Source organism: Papio anubis, chromosome Y, assembly GCF_008728515.1.
Source record: "Papio anubis isolate 15944 chromosome Y, Panubis1.0, whole genome shotgun sequence".
Taxonomy (NCBI): domain Eukaryota; kingdom Metazoa; phylum Chordata; class Mammalia; order Primates; family Cercopithecidae; genus Papio; species Papio anubis.
In genome coordinates, this window is record NC_044997.1 from 5,634,926 (window position 1) to 5,648,452 (window position 13,527).

At 40.3% G+C, this 13,527-nt stretch overlaps 1 protein-coding gene across 3 annotated transcripts in view; it reads left to right on the forward strand.

The window, feature by feature from the left end:
* The first annotated feature begins 13,073 nt into the window (after positions 1-13,073).
* Positions 13,074-13,527, forward strand: part of LOC116272381 (gamma-taxilin-like) — a 41,717-nt gene continuing 41,263 nt past the window's right edge. For 2 of the 3 annotated variants that reach the window (XM_031661119.1, XM_031661121.1), the window contains exon 1: positions 13,074-13,188. The gene's annotated coding sequence lies outside the window, so the exon portion shown is untranslated. Of the gene's footprint in view, positions 13,267-13,527 lie in introns of all 3 variants that reach the window. The other variant, XM_031661120.1, reaches the window with a different exon arrangement.

The window sequence follows — 13,527 nt, forward strand, 5'->3', positions numbered from 1 at the left end:
CCCAAATTTCTGATTTTTGGAGGTAGTCTTTAGTATTTTTGTTTAAACTTGAAGCTGCATCACTACAATGTCTGCTCTGATTTTTACATAACCTTCTTATTGAGAAAAACAGTCTTTGGACTTAGGAACCTCCTTACTCCAGGATGACCTCATTTTCACTAATTACATTTGCCATCACTTTATTTCTAAATAAGAGCACATTCTGAGATTCTGGGTAGATATTAAGTTTTCAGAAACATGATTAAACCAAACGCAGTGGGGGAGGAGTCCCAGGAAATGCCACCACACATAATTCATTTGTATATCAATAAACAAGAATGATTTTGCATTGCTATAATTTACCTGCAATTTAATATAGAGTTGTGAAATAGTTCAAAACAATGAACAGAGAGACTCTGGTAACTTCGAAGAGTATGAGCTCATCATTGCTTAGTTTCTACCAGAGGCATCCCTGAAATTTTTTTATTCACAATGATCTTATAGCACTTGTAAAGTTTTTGCATCAGTTAAAAAATACAATTTGAAGTGAAACAGAAATAGAAAATATTAGTTTCTCTTTTAATCCTACGTTACTATATGGATTTGTAGAAAAGCTGATAAATCAGCAAATGAGTGTTTTTTCCAGAATAAGGGTGACACAGTATTTATTAGAGTGAAGTGCAGAGATTAGGACACATATACACAGCACCTGAACATGTTCTATCTTCTGAAACTCGTGTAAGGTACAGAAGCTGGTGTTATTGTTCCCACATTTCAGATTAGGAGATTTCTCATATAAATTTCAGTTTGCTAATAAATATTTCTTACTGAATTGGGGATAGCAGCCAGGTGAAACTGCCTCCTTTTGCTCCCACCTATGCTGTAGGTCAGTGTCATTTATCAAATGCTAAGTGAGATCTTCTGAAATATTCCTACTGAGGTTGAAGTAACACTACTACCTCAAGAAGATCACATTTTAGGCAGCTCCTTTGCACAGCACAATATTTCATCTGAAGGAATTGACTCTCAAAATCTTCTGTTCTCTCACTTTACATGATTAATTTCATTTACAAACCTTAAAAACAATTTTAAAGCATTTCTGCAGGCTGACCTCTGCTTAAGCTGGAAGAATTTTAGGAATCTGTGAGCCTAGTTAAACCTGGGAGGGTTAGTAAGAGTAGTCACCAAGCAGGAAGGGTCCTATGTTTAGATATTATTCCTGTGGAGAATAACATGAGGACCATTGGTCATTTAGGTGACAATACTTTTTACCTAAAAAAAAAAAAAAAATTGTTTCTCTACTATTTTATTTTGTATTTTTTTTTCTCATTTTTTTTGAGATTTTTGCTTGGACTGGGTAAACTCAGCTGTATGGTGCTTGATGTCAGTCTACCATCAGAGTAGGAGCACCATACTGCGAGACAGAGGACATCCACACTGCACAGTCCTAAGATATCAAATTCTTAAGGATAACACAATTTTTCTGCATTTGTGGAATGAAGAACTATAACTATGGATAGACATCATAAAAACAAAAACTTTATGTAGTCACTAGTTAAGATTATAGTGCCAGCCATGGGCTTTCAGGTTGTAGAAAACTGGTAGGTTGTACGTTATGGGAACCCAGAGCATCTCTCAACATAGGCAATCATCGCTCTGCTGTCCTTTCTCTTCAGCAGCTTTCCTCTATAGGTCCCAGTAGAAATCCATCCTTTTGAGTTCTGGGATTTTAGAAGTGAACTGCAGAGATGGTATGTGAGTCTATCTTACCTGAAACCAATGCAAATTAGTAAGTATTTGGGAACCAATTTACTTTTGGAGAGTTTAAGGGTGAAAGGCCATCTCCTATACTGACTACAAAGCATCTAGAGGCTAAGGAAAGGATTAGGTAATGCTCACAGGGTCAGCTCAGGAACTGAAGAGCAAAGACTGCCATATTGTTAAAAAGAGGTTGAGTGGTATTCTCAGAAGAAGAAATTTACTGTCATATCCATCCCCATCCATCTGCAGACTCCAATGCACACCTCTTTCATCTGTTCTCAGTAGTACGATGAAACACCAAGCACAGAGCATAAAACCTGAACAATCGCCATCACCTTTTTGGTGTACCCATAGGCCCGGTTTCTGATCTGGTTGCATGTCCAAAGGGTCTGCTGGCCCACTGCACCTAGGGAGATAGGAATTATACCACTCTTTCTCTACTCTTCCCAGACTCAACACATTTGATTGTATATGTGCATGGGGTAGAAATACAAGGTGAAGCAGGGCCAGAGTCAACAAGTCAGAACCAGATGCTTCTACCTGGACAGAAGACCTAGAATTCTTTTTTGGATCCTGAATTCATCAGGAAATTTTAACCACATGCATTCAGAGATGCTGTGTAGGTATGGTCAACATCAAGTGGCAGTGTACCCAGTGTACCATTGTCCCCTTCCTTTTGGTTACTAGCAATTGGAATTCCTCAGTAATCTGGCTGGTAAACTGACCTTTGGAAGCCTTTCCCTTACTTCTCCTTCACCCAGCAAAGGGCTATGCAAATATCCTTTTACAAATTAAGGACTGAATATCCAGCCCTGAGGTTTCTTCAGTTAGTAGATTACGTTTATTTTGGAAAGTTGGGCCCAAGTTATTTGACTCAAAACATCCTCCCAACACTGAGGACATAGCAGTTGAAAAACAGGACAACTGTTGGTATCCAGATTACAAAGGAAGATGTGATAGTATTCATGTGTCACTTAACAAGAGAGATACATTCTGAGAATGGCATGTGTAGATGATTTTGTCACTGTGCAAATATCATAGACTGTACCTACAGAAACCTAGATAGTTTAGCTTACCACACACCTAGGCTATACGATATGGCCTATTGCTCTCAGGCTACAAACTTGTGCAGCTTGTTGCCAAACCAAATACTGTAGGCAATTAGGACACAATGATAAATATTTGTTTACTTAAACACACACATAAAAAGGTGCAGTACAATTATCACATTATAATATGATGAAGCCATCATTGTCCACATAGTCCTGTTGTTTACTGAAGTGTTATGTGGAAGATGGCTGTATTTGCAAGACATGATCTTGCATATAGCAAATACTAGGAAACACATACACCACATATCTATCAAAGGTAATAAGTCAACTCTGAAATGTTGAGGTAAATAATATCAACATACAAAACCCAGCTGTATTTCCACACATTAGTAATGAATAATTCAAAAGTGAAAGGAAGACAACAATTTATATCATTAAAATAATAAAATACATATAACAAATCTAACAAAAGAAATACAGGATTTGTACAAGAAAACTACAAAATAATGTTAAAAGAAATTAAAGAACCTAAGGAAAAGTGGAAAGGTGTATGTATTTGTGGCCTGGAAAACTCAATAACATTAGAATGCCAATTCTCCCCAAACCAATCTAGAACTTCAGTGAGATCTCTGTCAACATCGCAACCAGATTTTTGTTTCTCTTATTTTCCTATAAATGAACAGATAACGTGAAAATTCGGGGTTTTTTGTTGTTTTTTGTTTGTTTGTTTGGTTTTTGAGATGGCATCTCATTCTGTCACCAAACTGGAGTGCAGTGGCACGATCTCAGCTCACTGCAACCTCTGCCTTCTGGGTTCAAGTGATTCTCCTGCCTCAGACTTCTGAGTAGCTGGGATTACCACCATGGCCAGCTGATTTTTGTATTTTCAGTAGTGATGGGGTTTTGCTATGTTCGTCAGACTGGTCTCAAACTCCTGACCTTGTGATCCCCCCTCCTCAGCCTCCCAATATAAGAAGTTTTAAAAAACCAGAAAGCAAAATCAACCTTGAAAATATAGTTGTACAGGGGGCAGGCCCAAGATGGCCGAATAGGAACAGCTCCAGCCTCCAGATCCCAGCGTGAGTGACACAGAAGACGAGTGATTTCTGCATTTTCAACTGAGGTACCAGGTTCATCTCACTAGGGAGTGCGGGACAATTGGATCTGGTCAGCTGCTGCAGCCCGACCAGGGAGAGCTGAAGCAGGGTGAGGGGCATCGTCTCACCTGGGAAGCACAAGGGGGAAGGGAATCCCTTTTCCTAGCCAAGGGAAACTGAGACAGATAACACCTGGAAAATCGGGTAACTCCCACCCCAATACTGCACTTTACCAAGGGTCTTAGCAAAGGGCACACCAGGAGATTATATCCCACACCTGGCCCAGAGGGTCCCATGCCCATGGAGCCTCCCTCATTGCTAGCACAGCAGTCTGAGATCTAACTGCAAGGCAGCAGAGAGGCTGGGGGAGGGGCGCCCGCCATTGCTGAGGCTTAAGTGGGTTAACAAAGCCATCAGGAAGCTCGAATTGGGTGAAGCCCACCACAGCTCAAGGAGGCTGGCCTGCCTCTGTAGACTCCTCCTCTGGGTACAGATCAAAGCTAAAAAAAAAAAGCAGCAGAAATCTCAGCAGAGGTAAATGCCCCTGTCTGATAGCTTTGAAGAGAGCAGTGGATCTCACAGCATGGAGGTTGAGATCTGAGAACAGACAGACTGCCTGTTCAAGTCTCTGACCCCTGAGTAGCCTAACTGGGAGACAACCCCCACTAGGTACAGACCGACACCTCACACCTCACTCGGCAGATACACCCCTGAGATGAAGCTTCCAGAGGGAGAATCAGACAGCAACACTCGCTGTTCAGCAATATTCTATCTTCTGCAGCCTCCACTGCTGAAACCCAAGCAAACAGGGTCTGGAGTGGACCTCAAGCAAACTCAAACAGACCTACAGCTGAAGGTCCTGACTGTTAGAAGGAAAACTAACAGACAGAAAGGACACCTACATCAAAACCCCATGAGTACGTCACCATCACCAAGACCAAAGACAGATAAAACCACAAAGATGGGGAAAAAGCAGTGCAGAAAACCTGGAAATTAAAAAAAATCAGAACACATCTCCCCCTCTGAAGGAACACAGCTCATCATGAGCAACGGAACAAAGCTTCACAGAGAATGATTTTGACGAGTTGAGAGAAGGCTTCAGTCCATCAAACTTCTCAGAGCTAAAGGAGGAACTATGTAACCAGTGCAAAGAAACTAAAAACCTTGAAAAAAGAATGGAGGAATGAATAACTAGAATAATCAACGCAGAGAAGACCTTAAAAGAACGGATAGAGATGAAAACCATAACATGAGAAATATGTGACAAATGCACAAGCTTCAGTGACCGACTCGATCAACTGGAAGAAAGAGTATCAGCAATTGAAGATCAAATGAATGAAATGAAGCGAGAAGAGAAGTGTGGAGAAAAAAGAGTAAAAAGAAATGAACAAAGCCTCCAACAAGTATGGGATTATGTGAAAAGACTGAATCTACGTCCGATTGGTGTGCCTGAAAGTGATGGGGAAAATGGAACCAAGATGGAAAACACTCTGCAGGATATCATCCAGGAGAATTTCCCCAACCTGGTAAGGCAGGCCAACATTCAAATTCAGGAAATACAGATAATGCCACAAAGATACTCCTTGAGAAGAGCAACTCCAAGGCACGTAATTGTCAGATTCACCCAAGTTGAAATGAAGGAAAAAATGTTAAGGGCAGCCACAGAGAAAGGTGGGGTTACACACAAAGGAAAGCCCATCAGACTAACAGCAGATCTCTCAGGAGAAACTCTCCAAGCCAGAAGACAGTGGGCGCCAATATTCAACATTCTTAAAGAAAATAATTTGCAACCTAGAATTTCATATCCAGCCAAACTACGTTTCATAAGTGAAGGAGACATAACATCCTTTACAGACAAGCAAATGCTGAGAGATTTTGTCACCACCAGGCCTCCCTTACAAGAGATCCTGAAGGAAGCACTCAACATGGAAAAGAACAACTGGTACCAGCCATTGCAAAAACATGCCAAAATGTAAAGTCCATCGATGCTAGGAAGAAACTGCATCAACTAGCAAGCAAAATAACCAGCTAATATCATAATGACAGGATCAAGTTCACACATACAATATTAACCTTAAATTTAAAAGGACTAACTGGTCCAATTAAAAGACACAGACTGGTACATTGGATAAAGAGTCAAGACCCATCAGTTTGCTATATTCAAGAGATACATCTCACATGCAGTGACACACATAGGCTCAAAATAAAGGGATGGAAGAAGATCTACCAAGCAAATGGAAAACAAAAAAAGGCAGGGGTTACAATCCTAGTCTGATTGTAATAGGATAAAACAGACTTTAAACCACCAAAGATCAAAAGAGTCAAAGAAGGCCATTACATAATGGTAAAGGGATCAATTCATCAGGAAGAGCTAACTATCCTAAATATATATGCACCCAATACAGGAGCACCCAGATTCATAAAGCAAGTCCTAGTGACTTACAAAGACACTTTGACTCCCATACAATAATAATGGGAGACTTAATACCCCACTGTTAACATTAGACAGATCAATGAGACAGAAAGTTAACAAGGATATCCAGGAATTGAACTCAACTCTGCACCAAGCGGACCTAATAGACATCTACAGAACTCTCCACCCCAAATCAACAGAATATACATTCTTCTCAGCACCACATAGCACTTATTCCAAAAATGACCACATAGTTGGAAGTAAAGCATTCCTCAGCAAATGGAAAAGAACAGAAATTATAACAAACTGTCTCTCAGACCACAGTGCAATCAAACTAGAACTCAGGATTCAGAAACTCAATCAAAACCGCTCAACTACATGGAAACTGAACAACCTGCTCCTGAATGACTACTGGGTACATAACGAAATGAAGGCAGAAATAAAGATGTTCTTTGAAATCAATGAGAACAAAGATGCAACATACCAGAATCTCTGGGACACATTTAAAGCAGTGTGTAGAGGGAAATTTATAGCACTAAATGCCCACAAGAGAAAGCAGGAAAGATCTAAAATTGACACTCTAACATCACAATTAAAATAACTGGAGAAACAAGAGCAAACACATTCAAAAGCTAGCAGAAGGCAAGAAATGACTAAGATCAGAGCAGAACTGAAGAAGATAAAGACACAAAAAACTCTCCAAAAAATCAATGAATCCAGGAGCTGGTTTTTTGAAAAGATTGACAAAATTGACAGACCGCTAGCAAGACTAATAAAGAAGAAAAGAGAGAAGAATCAAATAGACGCAATAAAAAATGATAAAGGCGATATCACTACCAACCCCACAGAAATACAAACTACCATCAGAGAATACTATAAATACCTCTACGCAAATAAACTAGAAACCCTAGAAGAAATGGATAATTTCCTGGACACTTACATTCTCCTAAGACTAAACCAAGAAGAAGTTGAATCTCTGAATAGACCAATAGCAGGCTCTGAAATTGAGTCAATAATTAATAGCCTACCAACCAAAAAAAGTCCAGGACCAGACAGATTCAAAGCCGAATTCTACCACAGGTACAAGGAGGAGTCGGTACCATTCCTTCTGAAACTATTCCGATCAATAGAAAAAGAGGGAATCCTTCCTAACTCATTTTATGAGGCCAACATCATCCTGATACTAAAGCCTGACAGAGATACAACCAAAAAAGAATATTTTAGACCAATATCCCTGAAGAACATCAATGCAAAAATCCTCAAGAAAATACTGGCAAACCGAATCCAGCAGCACATCAAAAAGCTTATCCACCATGATCAAGTGGGCTTCATCCCTGGGATGCTAGGCAGGTTCAACATACACAAATCAATAAATATAATCCAGCATATAAACAGAACCAAAGAAAAAATGACGTGATTATCTCAATAGATGCATAAAAGGCCTCTGAAAAAATTCAACAGCCGTTCATGTTAAAAACGCTCAATAAATTCGGTATTGATGGAACGTACCTCAAAATAATAAGAGCTATTCATGACAAACCCACAGCCAATATCATACTGACTGGACAAAAACTGGAAGCATTCACTCTGAAAATTGGCACAAGACAGGGATGCCCTCTCTCACCACTCCTATTCAACATAGTGTTGGAAGTTCTGACCAGGAAAATCAGGCAAGAGAAATAAATAAAGGGTATTCAGTTAGGAAAAGAAGAAGTCAAATTGTCCCTGTTTGCAGATGACATGATTGTATATTTAGAAATCGCCATTGTCTCAGCCCCAAATCTCCTTAAGCTGATAAGCAACTTCAGCAAAATCTCAGGATACAAAATCAATGTGCAAAAATCACAAGCATTCTTATACGTCAGTAACAGACAAACAGAGAGCCAAATCATGAATGAACTCCCATTCACAACACCTTCAAAGAGAATCAAATACCTAGGAATCCAACTTACAAGGGATGTGAAGGACCTCTTCGAGAACTACAAACCACTGCTCAGTGAAATAAAAGAGGACACAAACAAATGGAAGAACATACAATCGATAGGAAGAATCAATATTGTGAAAATGGCCACACTGCCCAAGGTAATTTATAGACTCAATGTCATCCTCATTAAGCTAACAATGACATTCTTCACATAATTGGAAAAAACTCCTTTAAAGTTCATATGGAACCAAAAAAGAGCCCGCATTGCCAAGACAATCCTCAGCCAAAAGAACAAAGCTGGAGGCATCACACTACCTGACTTCAAACTATACTACAAGGCTACAGTAACCAAAACAGCATGGTACTGGTACCAAAACAGAGATATAGACCAATGGAACCGAACAGAGCGCTCAGAAATAATACCACACATCTACAGCCATCTGATCTTTGACAAACCTGAGAGAAACAAGAAATGGGGAAAGGATTCCCTATTTCATAAATGGTGCTGGGAAAATTGGCTAGCCATAAGTAGAAAGCTGAAACTGGATCCTCTCCTTATTCCTTATATGAAAATTAATTCAAGATGGATTAGAGACTTAAATGTTAGACCTAAAACCATAAAAACCCTAGAAGAAAACCTAGGTAATATCATTCAGGACATAGGCATGGGCAAGGACTTCATGTCTAAAACACCATAAGCAATGGCAACAAAAGCCAAAATTGACAAATGGGATCTCATTAAACTAAAGAGCTTCTGCACAGCAAAAGAAACTACCATCAGGGTAAACAGACAACCTACAGAATGAGAGAAAATTTTTGCAATCTACTCATCTGACAAAGGGCTAATATCCAGAGCCTATAAAGAACTCAATCAAATTTACAAGAAAAAAACAAACAACCCCATCAAAAAGTGGGAAAGGATATGAATAGACACTTCTCAAAAGAATACATTCATACAGCCAACAGACACATGAAAAAATGTTCATCATCACTCACCATCAGAGAAATGTAAATCAAAACCACAATGAGATACTATCTCACACCAGTTAGAATGGTGATCATTAAATAGTCAGGAAACAACAGGTGCTGGAAAGGCTGCAGAGAACTAGGAACATTTTTACACTGTTGGTGGGACTGTAAACAAGTTCAACCATTGTGGAAGTCAGTTTGGCGATTCCTCAAGGATCTAGAACTAGAAATACCATTTGACCCAGCCATCCCATTACTGGGCATATACTCAGAGGATTATAAACCATGCGGCTATAAAGACACATGCACACCTATGTTTATTGCAGCACTATTCACAATAGCAAAGACTTGGAATCAACCCAAATGTCCATCAGTGACAGACTGTATTAACAAAATGTGGCACATATACACCATGGAATACTATGCAGCCATAAAAAAGGATGAGGTTGTGTCCTTTGTAGGGACATGGATGCAGCTGGAAACCATCATTCTCAGCAAACTATCGGAAGAACAGAAAACCGAATACCACATGTTCTCACTCATAGGTGGGAATTGAATAATGAGATCACCTGGATGCAGGAAGGGAAGCATCACACACTGGGTCCTATTATGGGGAGGGGGTGTGGGGAGGGATAGTATTAGGAGATATACCTAATGTAAATGATGAGTTAATGGATGCAGCACACCAACATGGCACATGTATATATTTGTTACAAACCTGCACGTTGTGCACATGTACCCTAGAACTTAAAGTATAAATAAATATATATATATATATACACGAAAAGAAAAGAAAATATAGTTGTACGACTTATGCTTCCTAATTTCCAAACGGGCTACAAAATGACAATAATAAAAACAGTGTGATACTGGTGTAAGGACAGGGTTATAGGTGAATACAGTAAAAATCAGAGTCTAGAAATGAGCTCTGACATCTGTGATGAGCTGATTTTCACAAAGATGAGAAAACCATTTAATGCAGGAAAGAGTAGCCTTAAACAAAACAAAGCAAAGAGTATCCAGAAACAAACAAATATCAACAACCAAAGTATAAAGTTGGATCCTACCAAATTAATTTAAGATGGTTCAAAGTTATAAATGCAAGAACTAAAATTATGGAATTTTTAGAGAAATAAATCATCGTAAATCATCATATACTAGGATTAGCCAGTGGCTTCTAACATGTGACATCAAAAAGTACAAATGCAAAATAAAAACTGGGTATGTTGAATTAAAAACTTTAACGGAGCAATGGATACCATGAAGAAAATAAAAATGAAAGTCAGAGAATAAGAGAAAGTATTTGCAAACTATGTCTACCAAGGGATTTATATCAGAATGTATAAGGAAACCTTAAGTGTCAATAGAAAAAGACCAACTCAAATATTAAAAAGGCAAAAGATTTGAATAGGCATTTTCCCAAAGAAGACATGTAAATGACCAATAATCACCTAGAATGATGCTTGATGTCATTAACGTAAAAGGAAATGCACATCAAAACTACAATATACATACAATTATGATTTTGTCAATTAAAATAACGATTATTAAATGTAAAGCTACAATAAGATACACTCAGTGAAATGGCTAATCCAACAGAGTGGTAAAAACAAGTATGGTGAAGATGTTGAGAAATTAGAATCCTTATATGTTGCTAGTAGGCATATAATGTTGTGCCGCTGCTGTGGAAAACGTCTGTCAGTGCTTCAAACAAATTAAACATCAAATTACTACATGATTCAGCAATTCCAAACAATTCAAAATAGATACTCAAACAAATACCTGCACATGAATGTTCAAAGCACCACTATATAAAATAGGCAACAAGTGGAAACAACTCAATTGTTGATGGAAAAGTAAACAAAATGTAAATCAAATCAATGGAATATTACAGCTGCAAAGTAAATGAAGTCCAGTTGTTCCGTGGTAGCCAGGGAGATTGGTTCCAGGAACCCCCGTGCACGAGATACCAAAATATATGTTTGCTCATGTCCCTGATACAAATGTGTAGACTGGGTAACATGGCGAAAACCTGTGTCTACCAAAAAGGTACAACATTTTTTTTGTAAAAGAGAAAGCCTGCCATTATCGTGAGCTTGTAGTCCAAGCCACACGGTGAGGCGGAAGGATTGCTCGAGCATCAGAAACAGAGGTGGTAGTGAGCCAAGAATGTATCATCGCACTCATCATAGGTGACAGGGTCAGGCCCTGTCCTTCCCATCCCCCGACAAAAAAGTGTAGTATTTGCACATAACCTATGCGCCTCCTCCTGTGTGTGTGTGTATATATATAAATACAATTTTTTTTTTTTTTCTTATGACGGAGTCTCGCTCTGTTGCCCAGGCTGGAGTGCAGTGACGTGATCTCGGTTCACCGCAAGCTCCGCCTCCCCGGTTCACTGCAAGCTCCGCCGCCCCGGTTCACTGCAAGCTCCGGGCCTCGGGTTCACGCAGTTCTCTGCTCAGCCTCCCGGGAAAGAAGCTGGGTCTACAGGTGCCTCCGCCACGCCTCCGCTAATTTTTTTTTTTTTTTTTTTTTTTAGAAGAGACAGGGTTTCACCCTGCAGTTAACGAGGATGGTCTCGACCTCCTGACCTCGTGATCCGCCCGCCTAGGCCTCCGACAGTGCTGGGATTACAGGCGTGAGCCACCGCGTCCGGCCCCTCCTGTATATTTTAAATCACTTATATATTACTTATAATAGCTAATACAAAGCACATGCTATGTAAATAGTTGCTATATTGCTTAGGGGATAAGGACAAGAAAAAAGTCTGTACATATTTGGCGCAGATACAACCATTCATTTATTTTTCCTGAATATTTTTGATCTGTGGTTGGTTGAATCTACGGATGTCTAGGGATTCAGAACCCACTAATAAGAAGGGCTAACTGTATTGATGTTATACTACGACCTTGGAAACAAAACTGTTATTTTAAGCAAAAGAAGCTAGCCACAAATACCACTCACGTCAGGATTACATATATATATATATGAAAAATTAGTAAGTTGTACATTTAAAAACAAGGCAATGCATGGTATATGAATTACCTGATCTCCCAAGTTTTGGTGACTGGGAGTAATTGTATCTAAAAGAAGCAGGTGATATTTTTCAGGGAATTCCCCCTCGTCTCCACTGCCAACCGTTCATATCAAGGAAAATAAGTGGATTTAACAAACGTAAAAATGAAAGGAAGAAATAGATAGCGGAGAAAGTGGAGTCCATTTAACATGTACTAGGTGAAAACTGTTGCGGAGAGTTGTTCCAGGCCCGTGCGGGTCAGCGGGGAACAGTACGTGGTCCCCATTGCACTGGACAGGCTGGAGTCTGGGTGGGCATCACAGCTTAAAAACTGATATTCTGAAAGCCAATGCACCCACACTTTAAAGTCATATACTTTTTATCCCTACATCATTGATGACTAGGAACAGCAGGTGACGTCCTTATAAGATTAAGCAATAAGAAAATAGACTTCATGTGTACTATCACTTGTCCTTAATTTCGTACATTCTGTAACAGAAGAATACGGTTGGAATAAAAATCGAAACCTTTCCAGCACGGTAATGAGTACCTTACCACACGGGAAACAGCAGCCTGGGAACTACAAATCCCAGTTGGCCACACACAGAAGAAATACTCTCTTTCCTAGAATGCTGCATTACACTCCAATCCCAAGCAATTCCAGAGAGCCGCGCAGCCTGCTGGGACTTGTAGTTCTTTAACAGGCATAGGTTCTCGCGGCCACTTTGCGCTCTTTCCGCCAGAAGTCGAGACCAGAATTTAATGTTCCCCACCCTCTGGCACTCCCCAAGATAGGCTGGTAGTGTTAGGATGAGTGGATGGCGGAGGTCAACCTCCTCCGGTCACGTGGGGTACTTGGCATGTAGCGATTGGTCACCAGAGTTATAGGGCCAGGCTTTAAGCCCAAGAGCTTCCGTGATGCTACTCTGCCAGTTTTGCCGCTGAAGTCACCTCGTGGCGAAGTAGGGAAAGAGGTAATACCGACAAGAGGCAACGGCGGCGGCGCCAAGACGATTGGTGCCAAACAGGGCTGAAAGCAACTCAGCTTTGGGGTGGGTTCCGGTCCAGAGGGGTGGAGAAGAATGGCTGAGGGCGCACCCTGGTCTCAGCGGGAAGGGATGCAACCCCGAGGGCGAGCTAGGTATGAAAGCCACGAGTGACCGGCACCACGGGGACCCACGCACCAGGTGTTCCCTTTCCTGTCCCTGCCGTCACCCTACTCCTGGTACCGGTCACCACCGTCTAGGGCTTACTTGGTTCACAGGCTAGTTCTCTTCTCAAGCTGGTGACAGAAAGTATTGAGGTGCGCTACG